At 39.0% G+C, this 20,856-nt stretch overlaps 1 pseudogene; it reads left to right on the top strand.

Annotated features, from left to right (window-relative positions):
- Positions 1–3,002: 3,002 nt before the first annotated feature.
- Positions 3,003–20,856, top strand: part of LOC102495245 (corepressor interacting with RBPJ 1-like) — an 83,946-nt pseudogene continuing 66,092 nt past the window's right edge.

Below are 20,856 nucleotides of genomic sequence, written 5' to 3'. Positions count from 1 at the left end.
AGGAGGAAAACTTGAGACTTTAGAAATTAAAGAAGAGTATAAGAAATAGCAAGTATTTGGGCAAATATTATATACTATTTCATCTCCTCTTATATATTTTTATAACATGTATAACTCTTGAAAAAAATACATTGTCTAGAGGAAAAGGATTTATTGTGGGCAGACTCAGCAGTATGACAACAGTATACAAAGGAAGAAAAATGGGACATGTATATGGTATATTTTACTTGAAGTAGGAAAATATTAATTGTAAGCAGACTAGAAAGCTATATATTATATTATAATCCCTAGAGCAATAACTATAACTTGATATTAAAAGTTAATAAATGAATTAAAAAACAATATTAAAAATTTCAAGTGACCCAACACACACACAAAAGTAAAAAAATTCAGAGAGGACAACAGAAAAATAATAAAAGGGTAGATATAAATATACACATGTCATAACAACTTTGTAAATAGTCTGAATTTACCAACTGAAAGACAGGGAGATTCAATTAAGAAATTATAATAAGACCAAAATATAGGCCATCTGCAACAACCCACCTTCCCTATAATTATACAGAGAAAATAAAAGTGTGGAGAAAGATACCTGCAAATGCTAATCAAAGGAAAGTTGCATTGGCTATACTTGTATTAATAAAGAAAATATGGATTCCAGAATAAGAAGAACTGCCAGGAATAAAAAGATGCATTACATCATGATAAAAGGGTCAGTGCACTAAGACATAACAAACCTAAAAGTTTATGCACATGACAATAGGAAACTTGGAAAACATGAAGAAAAATTGATAGAACCAAAAAGAAAAATAGACAAATTCCGAATTATACTTAGAGACTTAAGCATTCCTTCCACAATCTACTTCTGACAGTACAAGTAGATCACTCTATAATCTAGCAGGGATACAGAAGAACTGAGAAACATTATCATCTCCTTGTCCTAATCAACGCATGGAACACTGGAACACTATTCATAAGTTGCAGAATACATACTTGTTTCAAGTGTTTCTTGGTACACTCACTAAGACCATATTCTGGGCCTTATTTGGAAATTCAACAACACACTTTGAATTTCCCCCACCATCTCTCTCTGCTATGTTTTGCACAAAGGTGGTGGGGCAGGGATAAGCACAGCAACTTAAAGAAACTAGATAGGATTGCTCGACTAGTTTGAAACTAGTAAAATTTCAATGTCAAATATGCTTCTGAGGGGCTAGCAGGTGGTGTAGTAGTTACTATACTGGACTCCCACATGACCAACAGCACTTCCAGTCCCAGATCTGGTAGCTTGAGACTCATGCCAGGTGGCTGTGCATGCGTGCCCAGAAACCCAGGAGAAGAATGGAGTAAAAGGGATTGCAGCATGGCCATCCCCCTAATGGGTGATTTCTCACTTTCCTTCTCTCTGTCTCTCTCGTTCTCCAGCAAGTATACGCACCCTATGGCAAAAACCTAAACACACACACACACATACACACACACACACACACACAAACCCTGCTTCTGAGCTATCTAAATTATAACACTTTCTGGTGTATCAATCTTACAAATTAATATCAAAATTAATACTTAATATCTAATATTTTAAACAAGCTAGAGTTAAAAGGTACAGGTCTTAGAACTAAAGTATGTATCTCTTTAAAGCAAGGATTACTGATAACTCAAAGTATTACCCATTCATTAAAGATGCCTCTTTTGCTTGGAAATCCTTTAGTTATAATGCAACTTACTTTGAATACTTGAAGGTAATTACAAATTCTGGTATTCAGAAACTGTCCCTCAATCTACATAGCTTCAAATGAGAGAACTTTATTGCAGTCATCTGGACTACATTTATTACTCTTTCTGGCTCCCCTTCTCTGTTACATACCCTCTTATTCTACCCTTTCCTATTTAATACCTTGGGTCACCATTAGCACAGTAGCCCTCTCTGATTAATAATAAAAGGAGCTTAGAATGTGTTTTATCATCTTCAGTTTCCTGGTGTTTGTCAAATACTCTTGTTTTACAAGAAGTAGTTTTCTTGTAGGGCTGTGAGTGTGTCTGCATAATTTTTCATCAAGGCAATAATGTGGGATCCTAAATCACAAGCATTCTTTGCAAGTCCCTTAAGTGTGGTGTAATTTGGAACCAGCAATCCATTTCAAATTCGGAAAATTAAAGGGGAAATAGCCAAGCACGAGTTAGAGAAGCAGGCCTGACTCCCACACCTGCAATTTCAACCAAATGACACAAAATGCCAAGCCATTATTCTTCCAATTTAGCTTCCTCAGCTTTCATGTTCAAAACCAAATTCATTCTAAAAGTAATCAAATCAGATAAGGATGTGGGGAGGGGAGAGATGCTAATGATGTAGCCTAGCCGGAGGAAACGGTTGGAGGGTTCTGGTGTTTTAGCATTCCGGTTATTTTATGGAGCATATTTTAAAATGATTTTTCCAGGTTAGTTTAATTGGAGTATCAGAAATCCTTTCATCTGTTTTGACAATTGAAATGATGATGTGCAGCCTGTGCTGTGTTTATACTGTTAGAGATGGGAACATCCATATTGATGCTCCAGCTACTGAAAATTTAAAAGGACAGGAGCAGCTAAAGGCCGATTAGCCATGGAGAACATTAGCTTCGATACTTCTTATACAGAGCCAGACATTACGTCAAGCATGACAAGCCACTCTAGCATAAAAGTCTTAGCGGCCTCCAAATCTCAGTTTTACCCTTAAGTTATTTCATTAAAATACAAAATCATGTTGACCTAATTTTTTGACAGGTTTCAAAGAGAGGAAAGATTTCCTTCTTTGTCGTACACCTCCACTTTCTCCTTCTCCTTCTCCATCCTGCTGTAACTCTGGGGAGTTAGCCAGTTTTAAGTCCTTGCAGGGCACCAAACCCTTTTATTTGAATCAAGGTAGAAGCTCCAGCTTTAAATGCTTTCTTCCCTAGTTTCCAAACATATATGCTGGGGCTCTTCATTGGCATGAGAACTTTGAATAGCAGTAACTCTTAATGTCCTTGGGGAGACGAGAGCTACTCAGCATTCCGTGGAGAAGCCGGAACTGCCTGGATCGGTCTCATTATGTAGGCCATATGCAATAAGCCACGGTACCTAACAGCTGCTGGTGGTAGGATTAAGGGGAAAATATTTAATTTGATGCTGGAGCACGTGTGCATGATTTCAGCTGTAGCTCATACCTGCTCCCTAGGGTGTGTGTTAGATATATGTTATAACTCAGAAATCACTTAATTGTGTCAACAAATGTTAGGATGTTTGTTTAAAGTAAAAATTAGTTTTTGCAGCATAAATTGATTAGTTGACAGGCTATTTGACTGTCACAGAGGCTACTGGATACAAAGAAAAAATTGGCTTGGTTAATCTGAGCAAAGGGGAACAACTCCTTTGAGATCAGAGGAAATACAAGCAATGTAAATTCGGATTAGTCTTTGTGTTCTGTAAATCAATAAAACAACAGGGAAGTGTGGAGAATAGGCTAGATCATCTATCAAACTGGTTTTTATTGTGTTTCTATTTCTATCCCTAGTAAACATGTGCCTTCAATTTCACGTGAATAAAAGCATTTGACAAAGGAATAAAAATGGACTGACGTTCACTGTAGACGCAGTGCCAGTGACAAAAAGGAGGGGGTGGGGGAGGTAGTAAGTAGAGATGAGAATCAAAAAGGCTGCTTCCTGCAATCTCCAAGCTAGATCCCTCTCAAATTCTCAGGTGACAGGTGGTGAAAGTGAAGATAGATTTTGTATATCTACTGCAATGAAGACTGTGCCTTATGCAGAATACTAATCAAGATTTTTTTAAAGGCAACCGCATTGTCTTAACAGGCTTAAAAAAATAGAGGCGCACGCGTGCACACACATACAAAAGAAATCAGTTAAAAGGGCTTATGTAGCGCCCAAGATTTCTCCCCACCAATTGCTTTCAATCACAGAAGAAATAATATGCTGAAATAACAAAACACTAATTTTGTGGCCCAGTGAAAGACCCTGATCTTTTTAAATAGCTTTGTTCTTTAAGCCCTTTTTAAGAAGTATTTCACCTCATTGCTTTAATTGAGGGACATTCTTTTATCTGTGTTGACAGTTTGCATTGTCATTATATTTTACCTTTTGGTGCATACAGACAGAATTTCATTTTAAGACCGCCCTCCCCAAGCCAGCACACTGAGACACTGCAGAGAATGAGGAAGAACGAAAATGCAGGTTTTAAAACGGAGGAGCAGCACGTTACATTGCAGTAGTCGAGGCGAGCTAGGCAGAGTGGTACAAATCTTCCCTTCTGAGTGTTTGAAAGATGGGGGTGTCTTTGTGGCATTATCTTCCCAGGTGCCCCAGATGGCACAGTGTACTTCTAATGGAAAACCATTCATCTGGCCCTGGGACTGTACGTGTTGTACATCACGATAGTTCATGGAGGAAACGAGCTCAGACAGCTTAAGCAGAAGGCGCAGAGCATGTGGTCGTGAAGGCATAATGGAAGAGAGGCACAAAAGGGCAGGCGAATGCGTCAGAGGCAGGGAAAGGGAAGAAGAAGGCTGTTATTTCTGTGTAATTCCCCAGGATCCACTCCTGCTTGGGCTGGCAGTGAGAAAAAAAAAAAAAAAACCAATTCAATTTGAAGGTGGTTCAGGGTAAATGAACCAGGGAATTGAGCTGCTGGAATCTAATTAGGGACCCCCCAAATTACTACTACCTGCCCAGCAGAAAAGTCAAATGGCTACACCAGCCAAAAGAGTTAAGGGAAGTTGGCAGAATAAGCAGTCCAGAAGGAGGTTTGCAAACCTTCCAGATTCAGTCCCTAAAACTCTAAGAAACAATTTTTAACATGCTAATGTCACAGGCACAGACGACTGCAAAGCACAAAATATGACCAAGGAATGGGAAAGTGCAGGTCCAGGTGCAGGACTCCAAAGTCTGAAAGTCCAGAAGCATTTCTACCCACACTGGGGAAATGGGATACCCCTGGTATCCTCCACTTCTTCCTCAGGACAGTGTACTCTGTAGGGAAGCTGCATAAAGACAAGGCCTTATCTCCCTTCCACATTGATAGAGCAAATTCAGAGATGATCAATACTATTGGATCCTCTGCTAGGAGGGAGGTGGCTGCAGCTACAGGATTAGCACTGCCCTCCCCCAATTCCCTGCTCACCACTTGTCTCCCTGCATCACACAGTTCAGTTCAGCCTTCTGATACCTGCCTATTTAAAGGCAATCAACCTTTGAACCTGGTGGATTTCTTCATAAGGAGAACTATAGCAGGATCTCTGAACATGACCTGGAGAAAATGGAACTGGACTTGGAGTCCAGGCAGGCAGTGCACTCCTGACCTGCTCACTGATACATGGAACTCTGGAAAACTATTTTGAGTGTCATTTTAAGTTCATTTGTAAAAATAGAGGTCTAGATTAAAAGAGCCTTAAGGTCTATTCCAGTTTCTATATCTAAGGATCCCTAATAAAGAACATTTTCGTAGTGTTTTCTCAATGAAATATAGGCCACTTTGGTATAAAGGACACGGAATCAACCCCTAGAACAATAAACAACCCAACAGCTGCTGCTCACCTTTGAAACTGATTTCCTGGCTCTTACTTCAAACCTTTATTCACATACAACAAATCAAAATTTACATAAAAGGCAAATTGTACTTTTATTTACTGTATGATTACCACCACTGCAACTGCTGATTTCTCCCTGAAGCCTTGTAACTACAGTTGCTTAGATTTCATGCAGATCCCTGAGGACAAAAGAGAGCCAATAAATCCAAGGGAAATAAGTGAAAAGGAATATGTTATCCTTCTTTACTTTAGCCAGGAATGTAAAATTTATATTTTGAGGCATCAATTAAATGAGCAGCTACAGTTTCTACCACTGAATTAAGAAGGCTCTCATGTTGAGCAGAGAACAGAAACAGTAATAAAACACATTAAGAAAAAAGTTAGCTAATCATGATATACTTGAATAGGAAACAAAACAAACAAACACAATCAACTGCCCATGTTGAACATGGGTTCACCATAGTATGTAAACACCAGGCTGGCTTCCCTGTCACCTAACATGTGTTCAGATGTCTTTCTAGTACCATTTCTTGGGGAGGAGGAAATTTTAATTTACTTCATTACCAGTCTAAGCCGAGCATCCTTATGCAGAAAAAAATTCTCCTTTTTTTTTTTTTTTGAGAGATATTTGCTATAGGGCAAGTGTGCTCCCCGGAAAGACAGAGAGACAGAAAGCAAGAAATCACCCCCGGGGCCACAATCCCTTCACCTCCCTGGCTAGTACCATTTCTTGGGGAGGAGGAAATTTTAATTTACTTCATTACCAGTCTAAGCCGAGCATCCTTATGCAGAAAAAAATTCTCCTTTTTTTTTTTTTTTGAGAGATATTTGCTATAGGGCAAGTGTGCTCCCCGGAAAGACAGAGAGACAGAAAGCAAGAAATCACCCCCGGGGCCACAATCCCTTCTCCTCCCTGGTCCTCCATTCTCCCAGTGGGGTCTTGGGGCATGCACACACAGGTGCCCCAGGCCACAGGGACTCGAACTGCGGTCTACTACGTGGAGTTCAGCGACGTGACCATTACGCCATCTGCTGGTCACCAGGAAAAATTTCTATCAGGAAAAGGTATGATTCATCCCCAAAACAAATAAAAACATTTGAAGTTTATCTATTGTTTGGATGAATAATTGAGAGTTTGTTATACAAAATACTGTGTGTTGACACTTTGGAAAGTGAGGAGGTGACTTCTTTTATAAAGGATTTTTTTTTTCCTTCTTGAATTTAAAGCAGCCAAGGTAAAGTTGGTAGTCTCTAGTGGTCCAACAAAACTTGAATAATCTGAGTGATGGTAATTGACATCTACCGTTGTTCTCCATCCTATTAACTGATAAGTCAGTCTTTTCCTTCATGTAACTCTCACTATTAATGAGGTGGCTCATTTAGCTGTCATCAAAACAAGGTAAGGGCAAAGACTAGGTAGAGAGAGCAGGACAGCAGCAAGAGTGAGGTACAGAAGCAGAACCCACATTATCCCCACCTTGGCAAAAGACAGAGAGCTGGGCGTTCCTGGGCATTTCTTCTGATTTTCAGTTTACCTGTAATAATCAGTGCATTTTTTTCTTCTTTTTATTTATTTTTTTATTTTCTTTTTGTTTAAAAACAATCTCTCTTGTACTCATTTTAGCACCAGGCTAGCCAACATTTAGGATCAGGGCCAAGTTTCTAGTTTTTCTGCTAAAATATCCTTCTTTTACATCCCTATCCTATTTCCAAAGCCCCCTTGAAAAGTAAAAAAAGAGGGTCTGGCAGATGGAGTAATGGTTACTGTCACTGGACTGCCATGGCAGACTGCAGTTTGAGTCCCAGGCCCAGAGGCTTGGAATTTGGGGCACACACCAGGCATATGTGTATGCGTGCCCCAAATCCCAAGAGTAGAATGGAGGAGAAGGGATTGTGGCATGGTCATCCCCCTGAGGGGTGATTTCTCTCTTTTTGTCTCTCTGTCTCTCTATGTCTCTCTGGCGAGCATGCATACCCTACAGTAAAAATACCTATCTCTTAAAAAAAAAAAGGTAGAAAAAAGAAAGTAAATCTGTAACTATTTCTACACAAACCCTAAAATACAGTTTGTCTGATTTTGAAGATACTTTATGCTGCAAGTATTTTTATATTGCCATGAATGATTATATCATTCAAAGGTTGTTGCTGAGAAAGGGATTGCTGGGATCAGCAGTTAGCATAATGGCTATGTCGCTGGACTCCCATGTAGTTGACATGGTTCGAGTCCCGGACCCGGTGGCTTAAAACTCATGCCAGGCACATACACGTGTGTGCCCAAGATCCCGAGAGGAGAATGGAGGAGAAGGGATTGTGGTGTGGCCATCCCCCCAGGGGGTGATTTCTCGCTTTCTGTCTCTCTGTCTCTGTCTGTCTGGCGAGCACACGCACCCTAGGGCAAAAACCTCTCCAAAAAAAAAAAAAAAAAAAGGCATTACTTACTTAAAAAGTGGTCATCCAATCCAATTAACTTAATCATTTGACCTGAACAAGTATGATTCAGTTATTTGAATCATGAAGCAGCCAGATTGGATTGAGAATTTTCAAACTGATCTTTTTTTCTCTGTGATTAACTTTAATTATGACATAAATAACAAATGTGATGCAAGAATGAATAAACTGGTGACTTTCTGAAGAATTCTTTTTTCCAGGATGACCAAAGATTACTCTGAGTAATAAATCCAATTGAAAAATGTATTAACCATTTCCAAATTCAAGATGCTGTATTAGATACTGATGAAGCACAAAGATGACTCAGACCTGGTTCCTGACCATGAGTGATCCTTAAGCAGAAGATTTACATAAACAGGCATTCATAACACAAAGAAAAACACAATGTATTAAACAGAGTCGCAATAATAAGTAATAAGAGCAATTGATTCTGAGAGGAAAAAAGGCAAAAACAAGCCTTGATCTTGTTAACGGATGGAAAAGTGTTGAGCTGCGTTGTGAAATCCTTGGTTCTTTGGGTCCAGATCACTAAAATTAGAGATCTGTCCCTAGGCGCAAAATGAAACCGCAACCACAAGTGAAATAGATAGGAAAGAAAGTTTAATAGAAAAGAAAGGAAAGGAAAGAAAGGAAGTACACCCAAGAGGCTTTTGGGCGGGAGGATTGCCAAGTGGCAACCGTGTTTGATACTGGTCAACCGTTATTATTACTAGAGGTCATGAATATTCATTACGGGCAGCCCCCTTATGCTGCCTATGTTCTTCCTTTAAATTTGAATCCACACCTTCTCTCCTGCACCTGCACACCTTCCTCACAGGTAAAGTGAGGAATTTGATCACCTAATTGCGTACGCCCAGTGCAAGCCAGGCTGCCCCAATTAGATCGCCCAATTAGCCTATCTTATTAATGACCAGAATGCTTACTTGGGTCCTTTTGATAAAGGAAAAATTCTATGACCTATCCCTGTATGAACTATCCCTCAAGCCTTTAGGAATTAATATGGCAAATTACCTCGCCCTCCTGGCACCTGGGGCTAAGTGAGCCTTTTGCTTTTCTCTTAGGGCTGCCTGCTCATGGCTAACTAACAGCCTACCACAGTCTGGGCCCTAGAAGGGTGAGAAAAATAATTAGAGGTAACGAAATGAAATGCCTTTAGGGCCAGCCAGGTGACAAAAAATATAAGTTCAAGAAAGGAAGAGCCTGTAGCAAACTGTACCATTGGTGCCTCACTAAAAGCATTTGAAAAGTCAATTTTAAAACTTATTTCTTGGCAAATAAAATTATAACCATGAGTCTGATTTGGCCTTCCTTGATCACACACACTTCATTTAGTTAGAAACAGAAAACAACGCATGATAAAGAGTGAGCCAAGAGCCAGGGACTGTCTGCCTTCTGACTGTCATTCTTCCGCTCTCAGCCCACTTTTAATCTTGATCCTGAAGCCTCTGGGATTCAGATCAAGGCATTTATAAAAACTGTGCTCCACATGCAGGACCCATCCAATTTCATTCATGTTGGTTCTGGTGTTGCTCCTCTAGGGAATGATAACTTTCACCCTGAACCTTTGCCCCATCAAGCTATTCTTGACTTTAGAGCAGTTTTCCTAATGTGTTTCTAATACTTAGATTCCTACATATATAATTATCCAGTCATCTGCTGTAGACTAAGCAGTTACTCAGGCCTTTCAGAGTTAGCATTCAGCGTTGTACTTCTGTCTTCATCCAAAGCCTGAGGCTCTGCCCCCTGCCCCAGGAAGTGAACATTGCCATCTGCTGACAGATTCTCCTAATGAAAGTCTGTCTGGAAATCTTGATCTCTGAGCACTTCTGACTGGTGCTAGATTCCCTGCCACCATGCTTCCCCAGACATCAGGATGTCCATATTCTCAAGACTCCCTGTGGCTGCTTGCCGGAAGATTCCCTGTTGTGGGCTGGCATGTGCTGGGGCAACAAAATTCTGCCAGCCTGACTCAACCTCTTCAGTCTCTATAGTAAGTCCATTCCAGCAAAGCCAGACTAATCCTGCTGGGCACATGGAAGATTTTAGTAGTTAGCCTTTTTCTCACTAGACCCAACCTTGTCTCGTTCACTGACCCTTGTTGAGATGGTCTCTGAGGTATGACAAAACTTGCTCTATTCAGATCATCAAGTAGATAATTCATTCAATAACTGGCCCAGCAGTGTGCCAGGCCCTATTCCAGACTTTGGGGATATAGCAATCAACAAAACAGACATAAGGCCCTGCCTTATAGAACTGACATTTTTGTGGGATAGACAAGTGAACTACTACATCCACAAATTATACACAGTATGTTAAATTGGTCCTCAGGAGAAAAATTAAGCAGAGAAAGAAGACTAAGTTGCCATGAGTGTGGGATGCTAAAATTTTAGAGAGGCCAAGGAAACCTCTCTGAAAAGGTAAATTTTGAGCAAAGACTCAAAGAATATGAGAAAGTTAGGGGGCTTTCTTGGGGAAAGCCATGTAGGCAAAAGTACAGCAAGTGAAAGCCCCTGAAGTGGGACTGTCTCCATGTCTTTTTACTACTCTAGTGGCCAGAGTGTTGGAGAAGAGGAAATTAAGGGTTATATAGGAGTAGGAGCTTATAGATTATAAAAAGGAATGAGTTTTTCCTCCAAATAAAATGGGAAGCCATTAGAATGCTTTTAGTAGAGGAGTAAGATGATCTGAATAAATGTCTTTACGTACCAGGAGGTCAGTTAGGAAGACAAAAGTGATGATCCAGGTCTAAGATGAAGGTGGCATAGACCAGTAGGCATTAGATTTATATAGTGACTATCATACATTCCTAAAGAGGTAGGAGGGGATGTCATGGAAAGATCTAGATAAAAGAGGCTTTGAAAAATATACTGAACAAGTTCACTTTAATTTCTAAATAGTGAAAATAAATGATAGGGTTTAAATATAAGAAAGGATTCTGTAGAAAAATATCCCTGGCAGAAATACTGAAAGCAATTGGAAGGGAACAAAAAAGAAGAAAGACAGAGAAGACTCTTATGTTGGACCAGGCAAAAGAAACTACAGAGCTCAACAAGATGAGTAGAGTGTAAGAGAAAGATTGCCAAGATAGTATACAGTGAAATCTTTGAAGACAAGTGAGTAGAATTTAATCATCTTTCTATTTGCAGTGTCCTCCATAGCTCCTAGAACACAAGACATTCAATAAAAACTTTCATTCAAAATTTTATTAAATTACTTTAAAGAGTAAAACAGACTGATATATTAGTTTCTGAAGGCCACCAAAACAAATCACCACAAATATAGTAGCTTCAAAGAAGAGAAATTTATTCTTCCATAGTTAATGGAAGCCAGAAATGTAAAACCAAGGTGTCAGCCTCCCCAAGGGTAGGGGAGAATGTGGGCTCTAGGGAAGAATGTTTCCTTGTTATTTTGCAGCTGCTAGTGACTCCTGATAGTCCTTGGCTTTTGTAGTATAACTCGAATCTTTGCCTCTTTCTTCACGTGGCCTTCTTCTTTGAATTTCTCATTTTAAAAAACACCCATCATAGGTAATATGGCCCATCCTAATCCAGGAGCCTTCTTCTTTGAATTTCTCATTTTAAAAACCACCAATCATAGGTAATATGGCCCAGCCTAATCCAGAATGATCTCTGCTCAAGAACCTGACATTACTTCTATCTACACATACCCTATTTTTAAATAAAGTCACATTTCCAGGTACCAGAGGTTAGGACTTGTATCTATCTTTTTGGGACCACTATTTGGCCTGCTACATTTAGATCTAATAAGATCACTAATGTAATCTCCACTTCTGGTTTAATCTCTACTTCTACCACTTAATATCTGTTTCTATGGCTTGGGTATTTATCCCATCCACGTCTCAGTTTCCCCACTTATAAAATGGGGTTGATAGTATGTGTTTCATAGAGCAATTGTGAGGCTTCCCTGAACCAACCAACATAGAGTACAAGTGCTTAACAGTTCCTGGCCCATTGTAAATATTCAGCAAATGTTTATTATTATTCTTGTAAAATACTAATATATGCAACCACAGCTCCACAGCTATATAGACATAGGACATATATTGTTTCCACAATCCAGTGAGGAAGGTACGTGATCCAAATGTCTTACCTATGTAGGGTAAAGTTGCTGTGAATGCCATCAGGAAGTGCAAGAGGCACAGTTTGAGGAATGTATAGATATAAATCTTATACAGAAAGAGATGGAGTATGAGGGAGGCAGGAGCAGCAGGTATAGACTGAGTTCCAGGTTGAGGCAGAAACATTTATAAAAACGGGGAGAGAGGAGAGATGAGAGAAAGAGTATTGCTCATTTAGGGAACAATAAAGGGCTTGGTCTATTGAGAAGGACAGATACAGGGTGAATACTGCCAGGGTAAGCAGTGGAGAAAATCAGTAGGGAGAGTTAGGACATGAAAGACCCAGTATGTCATGCTAAGGAGTCTGCATTTATCCTGGAAGTGAATGGAGAGCCACAAAGAATAAAGCAAAGGGACAGGGAGAGAATGAGCTCACATTGCAGAGTGGTCTTTCCAGCTGACTAAGACCAGGGTCTCCCAACTTTTTCCTGTGCTATGTCGTATCAGTGAACATTGGACACATACGCCAATGCTTACATATAAATGCATTTATTTGTATACTGGTTTTATCCAGCAATGATTACACTAGTATTTACCAATGTAAAGAATATTTATAAAGCTTTAAAGTAGTGATATAAAGTTAACCTAATTATTTTAAGGACTAAATTTATCATTTTAAATTATTTCATCATTTCAAAAAACTTCTTGCAGTCACCTAAAAATTATCATTAATAATCTTTTCAGTAAAAGAGACATGATTTGATATTTTATTAATTTGAAAACACTAGTTTGAAAGACAGGGATTCAAAACTCTGATTAAAAACTCTATTCATCCGGTCAGCATGTGGTGTGATAGTTAAGGGCACTGAACTCCCACATGGCTGACTACGGTTAAAGTCCTAGAACTGGCAGCTTGCTTTCTCACTTTCCCTCTCTTTCTCTCTCACTCTCACTCTCACTCTGTCCCTCTCTGGCCATATTAAAATAAATAAATAAATAAATAAATAAATAAATGCCCTATAGCGAAAATCTCTCCAAAAATAAATAAATAAATAAATAAAAATACAAGTTAAATAAAACAATTCTTTAAATGAAAACCTATTTGGATACTTAGTTACAATGGTTGTCTTGGCTGAGAAACACCTAACAAAGACTCAGGGAATCAAAACAAGCCACCTTTGTGATTCTAAATTCTGACATTCACTTTTCAACTCCAACCACCAATTTTATACTTGTGAAATTCATCTTGTACATTTTTATCTTTCCCGATGTCAGTCACTGACAAAAGTAATTGGAAGATAAGACATTTTGCAAAACTAATAGGAAGATAAAACATTTGTAGATTTTAAGCACAGGTATTCAAATTTTTCAAAATCATTTTATTTGGAAGATTTTCAAAATCAGTTATAAAATATACAACTTTTAAATATTTAAATGAACACATGAGAATTATTGTATATGGCACAAATTGTTTTTGATCAAGTATTATATAATATGGGTGTAAAATGTAAATTAAAATATAAATGAAAAAAATTTATATTCAAAGTGTTCTTTCCACAGCATCTTTAAAAAGTGTTAATTTCTTATTAATTGTTAACATGTCACCTTTAACATGAAATGACACATTAAGTCTGATTATTTTCTCAAAAATATCTCCTGGGTAATAAATTACTGACAGGCATTTTTCACAGATGATCACCAATATGGTACATTTGCCTCCTCGTAAGTGAAAACTGCCTAACACATTTAAGTTAGGCAACCCTTAAGTATCTGTTATAAAATAAACAGTGAACTTTGTTACATAATATTTTCATGGTCCCGCTCTGTTTTATTAACAATTAAAATTTTACAGATTTAACTTATTAAGATAGTACCCACCAGTCTTAGAGGGAAAATGCAAACTGTGTAACAGAATGCTAATTGCCATTTTTTTTTTGGTTACTGTTCTGACACAAAAAGAAAGAACAGTAAAGAGCATGCTAGATACTCCCAGATCTTAAATCAAGGTGCTAATCCACTTACAAAACACACATTAAGAAATTTGAAACAAACTCTGTAACCATCAGTTCCATATCTACAACTGAACTATTTAATAGAAGAAGGAAAACTTGGGGATAATCTAAAATGCCAGTGGAAAAGATATCTGTGGGTAAATTGTAAATGTTTCATGATGTCCTGTCCCCTACCATAGGATAAGATAAAGAGGGTGCTCTTAAATCAAGTGAAAGATATTTCAACACAACTACTCAGTGCACATTGCATGTGTCCTCTGGGCTTTGAGAAAACCAGGAACTAGTAGTGACACATTCAATCTGTTCTGAAATGAGAACAAAGAAAGGTAGCTATGTTAGGGTACTCGCTCATCTTGAATCAACAAGATAAAGGATATAGGAATTTCTCATGGGTCAAACCAGGCCATCTTGAGAGAATAGTGGACCCCCTGATCCACCCAACTCATGGGGTCAACAAAATATGAAAGAGCAGATGAAGTGAGAAAAATAGCAAGGGAGAGTGGGGTGGCAGGCTGCGTGGTGGTTAAGGGCACTGGACTCCCACAGGGTCAACCACAGTTCAAGTCCTGAATCTGAGGGCTTGCTTTCTGACTTTCTTTCTCTTTCTCTCACTGTTCCTCTCTGGCCAAATTTAAATAAATAAATAAAGTTAAATAAAATAATTATCTTTTTTAAAAATAGCAAAAGGAGCTGAGGGTGGGGAGACATTTTATTTTGGATGATGGCTTGGAGTTTTGATATTAGACTGGATTCAACATTTTATTACCCAAGAGTGCCCAGAAAAGTTACGGGACCTGCCCAAGACTTCCTCACAGAGTAAGCAGAAACAAGCAACAATAGTGTTGCAGGAACTGTCATTACCAAGGCTTTCCACCCCATTATGTTAAAAAATGTCAGAAGCAACACACTTATGGCAACCACATTCTGTGGCTGGTAAAATATGTGCTTCTTGAAATTAAAACAGCCCAATGCACATAGTGAATACTCAATGCATGCTTGATATCTGATTGAGAACTGTAAAACTTTGAATGATCTTTCTTTATTTGTTTAGTGTATTGTTGGCAGAATCTACATCTCCAACTTTTATTGAATACACTGGATCACATAGCTTCTGTCCTTTATGGCTTATTTTCCATTGGAGAAAACTTGTTTCCTCAGCACAGACCAAATAATGAGGACCATAAAGCTTGCTCTTTTTAAAGCATTTATAGTAAAATAATTTAGTTCTCTGAGTTTGTACATTTCGCCCTACAGAACCAAGTATTCTTTGGTAGGTTGTTCAACTAAATAATGTTGTAATGAATAATGAATAACGGCAATCTATTGCATACAAGTAGATTTTCTCAGACAGTTGCATATGGTAGAAAACTGTTTTCAGAAAGAGTAGGCCTAGGGAATATTCAGAATGTTCAATAATGCAAAAGCAAAAAGATTGAAACTTTCTTTAGATTCAATATTGTTTGGAAGCTAGTGTGGCTGGACAGAGAATGAACATGAACTTTTAAAGAACTAGAAATTGGATTTAGATGAAATAGTCTATGAGTACAAATCTTACTTTAATCTTTTGCCTAAATTAAATAAAAATAATTCTCACTCCATCTTCAGCATCCAGTGAAAGTTCTTCTTCCAGATAGTTCTCTCTGGCCTTACTGTCCCATCATCATAGTGCAGTGGCTTTCTCCTGAGCACTTCTAATCTATACTTTATGTATAACACAAGGCTAGATATAATAATTTGTCTACAATTGCTGGTTCATGTTTATCTGCTAAGAGCACTATTTCCCCAATTACTCTTGTTTGTTTAGTGGGAAAGGACAATGCCTATGTTTCTCTGCAGTCCTCTAGTACCTAACATCCTACTTTTTGAAAGAGCATAGAGTCAGTTTGTTGATTAGATTTTATCCCAATCTTTTTAGCAGCTATTCTTTGAATGGGCACTCCAAACTGACACAGAGACAAAGATTAAAATACTGAAATGAGAGATTGGGACTAGCAGATGGCATAATGGTTCTATGGTTGTACTCCCATGTAGTCTAATGCAGTTTAAGTCCTGAACCTGGCAACACAAAATCCACACCAAGCACACGTGCACGCATGCCCAAGATCCCGAGGATAGTAGAGGAGAAGGGATTGCAGAGTGGCCATACCCCTGGGGTGGGGTGATTTCTTGCTTTCTGTTTCTCTCTCTCTTTCTGCTACCATGCCTGCCTTACAGCAAAAATCTCTCAAAAAAAAAAAAAAAAAAAACACTTAAATAAACAGATGGTGTAGAGATTACATTGCTCGATTCCTACATGGCCAACCACAGTTTCCAGATTACATTGCTGGATCCAGTGGCCTAAAAATCATGCCAGGCACATGGGCATGTATACTCAAGATCCCAGGGGAGAGTAGAGGAGAAGGGATAGTGGCATGGCCATCCCCTGGAAGGTGATTTTTTCACCTTCCCTCTAGCTGTCTCAGTCTCTCCGGAGAGCACACACTCCCTAAGGCAAAAAAATAAAACAAAAAAAAACAAAAACAAAAACAACTTACCAAAAAAAAAAAGAAGATACTGAAATGGAAGAGGGAGAGAGCTATACTTACCTAAGTATAAACAATGGGTTTTCAAGATGGGGTGTGAACAGATGATTCTAATAAGCAATAGCCACACTGGAGCTTCCAGCAAAGCGTACATGTGCTACATCCTTAAAACAAGTCATAAAAGTTTGTTAATGCCTACCTGAACATTGCGGCAAGGTTGCAGGTAAAAAGGAGTACTTTAGAAAAAAAACATTCTGATAGATTAAAATGAAATATATTTAAAAAGTCAGTATTTAAGCTCATCCTTAGTTTATTTAAACAACTGATAATTATCTACTCCTCATTCATGCTCTATACATGAAGGAAAGTTCAAGGAGAAAATTTTCTGCAATTTTTAAATTACTATAGCTTAAAATTCTCAACATGATGATGCAATAGTTATAATTATTTTCACAAAAATTTTGTCCTGTACCTACAGTTGATATTATGATTATATAATACTCTAAGAAACTGAGTAATAAATAACATGTATCCATACAAACATGTGCATGCTAGTCACACTTAAATTAGTCAATTTAATTGCATGTCAAGATGGTTATTTGTTTTGAAAACAAAAATTATAGAAAAAAATAAGGGGTGTGTGTGTGTGTGTGTGTGTGTGTGTTTCACATTTTCATTATTTAACTATAATACAAACATATCTAGACTGTAAGCCTCCCAGCATAATGTTCCCATTTCTTTTATAGGCCCATACAGGTCAAGCTGAGTGCTTATCACACAAAGGCTCTTCCTAATTGTTGCACACTGAATAGCAGGAAGGACAATAATAGAGAAGGAGAACACATGTCATTATTTGAATTACTTTATGAAGCCTGTCTGAGTATATTTCTTTCAGTGCTTTACCTTGCAAAATCAACAGGAAAAAAAAAGTCTTTTATTCTTAAAACAAAGACACAGATGTGTTCAGCCTTCATACGTTTTTTTGTTGTTGTTTTTGTTTTTTCAAATCTTTGCCATGCTGCACTGGGTAACAATTCTTAGTGTAGAGAGAAACAGGTTGTTTTAGTAATTAATTATCTTCTGGGTCTTTTTTACCTCCGTCTATAGTCTCCCACTCACATGTGTTGTTTTTGAGAGCAAATCACTAGGAACTAAACCAACAAAGAATAAAAGACTGAAGTGAAAGTAAACTAATATACCTTGACCTCACCTACTAGAAGCGTATTGCCTTTTGAAATCATCACTAGAAATAGAAAATCACCAGTGGTTGAAAGCTGTGAATATGCTTTAAAGGTAAAGGTTATGGACTTTGGTGACCATAAAAATATTTGTGCAGCATACCAGGCCATGAGTGGCCACGGTCCCACCATTTGTATATGTAACTCTGCGACTCTTTTTGAAAGATGAAGATGATCTATAATGATAGCAGTTCCTAAAGGACACTACTAGAAATGATAGTTTAATTATTCCACTGAGAATTATTTTATGTTATTAAAAAATACACACCTTTCTATGTCTATGTAGTGATTTTCTAAGTGTTCATTATTCTCTTGTGAGGCAAGAAGGGTTTTTTTTTTTTTTTTTTTCCAATTGAGGCTATGAATCAAATCTCTTAAAAATGACAATTCACTATGGGTGGATACAGACCACCTGGGCCATGAGTTTGTTCACATTTGCTCACTGTCATAGGACATGGCAGAATTATAGTGCAAGAGTAAGTACATTTTGGAGCCAGGTTGCTGGGAAATAACTCTGAGCTCTGTCACTTACTAGCCTCATGCCCTCAGGCAGAAAACTTACTCTCTCTGACCTCAGATTTTCTCATCTGACAAGGCTGAGATAATACTGCTCACCCTGTATATGTATTGTCAGGGTCAGGTTTGTAAATGCAGGAAGTGCTTAGAAAAGTGCCAGGCACATAGTAAACACTTACAAAGTATTAGTTATCCTTATCACTGACTCTGCAACCACTGCCAACCCAGCGTGGCAGTGCCCAGATGGTGGCAGTGGTAGCACAAATGGACTCACATGGAAAAGATTCTGAGTTTACTTCCCAAGGCCTCCTTCAGGGAGTACTTCGCAGCCCTGGAACTGAACCCAGAGGCCCAACCCAGACAGGGGTGGAGGACCCTGGAGGCTTTCTATCCCGACTAGCACTGGGGTCTCTCCCAAGGCCTCCTTGAGTACAAGCCTGTGTGCCTGTGATCCTGGCTGGCTGAGACGAGGGCTAGATCATGGCATGATGACCCTGTTGAGAATGCTATCTCTCTGGGCAGAAAGGGAAAGAAAAACAAAAGAGAGAAGAAGAAAGATGAAGAGAAAGAAGAAAAGAGAGGGAGGAAGGGAGAGAAGCATGAGTGAGAGGATAGGAAGGGAGAGGGACAGGCCTTTGAGGGCTGCCATCTGAGTTATCCATGCAGTCCTATACTCTCTTAAGGTTCCAAACAGTGGTATAAAGTTCAAAGCAGTTGCTGGCAGTAAGACTCCAGAGTCAGACTGCCTAAGCTGAAGTCTCAGTTTTACCATTTATTTGCCATGTATCCTTGGGTATAATCATAGCTGCCTCTGAAAATTGCTGCAAGGAGAATATTAGTTAAGAAAAGTATCTAGTACTGTACTCCAGTTCCTAGCACAATATAAATGATCAAAAGTTACACATGAAGAAAATAGGCAAATGAAAAAAATGCCCAAGCTCTTGTGAATCCCAGTGAATTTCCATACTAGCCAATGTCTTAGAAAGTACTTTCCCCAAACTGAATAAGCCACAGAGAAAATTTCTTGTTGCTTCTAGATCATGAACTGCCATTTTGTGATGGGTATGGGACTCTGTGAAACTGCATAGGGAAAGGCTTTCTGGAAAAATGAAGTATAGAAAGAAAGTCATGCAAAAGGTCAGGACAACCAGGCTCTCCAGCAACCCCTCAGAATCATGTGCTATAGAAGAGCTGAACTCAGAGATTATGATACTACGTTGGATGCTGTAAGAAATGATGAAAAATTAAAACTTTAAATTCCAGTGTAAGTCCTTACAGAAACTGGAAAATCCCAACTCTAGTTCCAGGGGAGCACCGTGAGAGCTTTGTCTTGAATCTCTCATTTCTTCTGGAAATCTGCCAAAGAAACTAAGATAATGGGGAAAACCAGAAATTTCCCATGTTGTGGGTTGGCAGTACTCAAGTTTCAATTGACTAGCAAATCTTTGCTGGAAATCATGAGCGTGCTCTAGGGAAGAACAAAGAGTTTAGCAGGTGGTGGTGGTGGTGGTGGTGGTGGTGATGTGTGTGTGTGTGTGTGTGTGTGTGTGTGTGTGTGTGGCGGGGGGGTTGTTGGGGGCTAGTCATGGCAGAGTTCATAAAACTCCAGCAAATGAATCTCACAAAAGGAGAAATTCCTTCCCCAAGAAAGAGTTATGAAAGCATAACTGAGGTTGGGTATAGCACCATCACTGAAAGAAACAGTTCTCATGAACCAGGGACAGTGCACGGCTAGTAAGAATAAATACTGGGGGGCCAGCAGGTGGCATGGTGGTTAAGGTGCTGGGCTCCCACATTGCCAACTGCTGATCGATTCTCAGACTGGGTAGTTTGAAAATCAAGCTGGGCATGCATGCCCAAAATCACAGGAGGAGAATGGAGGAGAAGGAATTGTGGTGCAGGCATCTCACCCAGGGAGGGATGGGTGCAATTTCTCACTCTTCCTCTCACTGTTTCTCTCTCCCTGGCAAGCACATGCACCCTATGGCTAAAGCCAAAAGAAAACAAAACAGAAGAGTAAACTTTGGGCAGATGGAAACCCCTGAACTCATTCACATTTGCTCACCATAGCAGAACAAGAACAAGGACTTAATATGTGCTAGGCACTGTTCTAAGCACTTAAATAAACTCAGTTTTTTTCTCAATGACCCTAAGATATAGGTCCTCTTTTTATCCCCATTTTATTGATGAGGAAACTGAGGCACAAACTTGCCCAAGACCATTAGCTAGTAGGGGACTGGCCAGCATTCAGCCCAGGCAGCCTGGCACCAAAGACTGTACTGGACCCCCTGCACTGTACAGGTGCCAAGATGTGGGAGGAGGGAGGGATGCTGGGAGTGCATTAGGAAAAGCCATACCCTTTTCTCAGTAGCAACAGAGGTGGGAGTCCACAAAGCTGCCTGGACACTCTCACACCACAGAATCCTTCCCCTAGTAATTCAGAAAACAAATACATGTATAAAGAAAGAAAGAAAAATAC

The sequence above is a fragment of the Tupaia chinensis genome, unplaced genomic scaffold, assembly GCF_000334495.1.
Source record: "Tupaia chinensis unplaced genomic scaffold, TupChi_1.0 Scaffold000126_2, whole genome shotgun sequence".
Lineage (NCBI taxonomy): Eukaryota > Metazoa > Chordata > Mammalia > Scandentia > Tupaiidae > Tupaia > Tupaia belangeri.
This window is presented reverse-complemented; position numbering and strand designations above follow the sequence as displayed.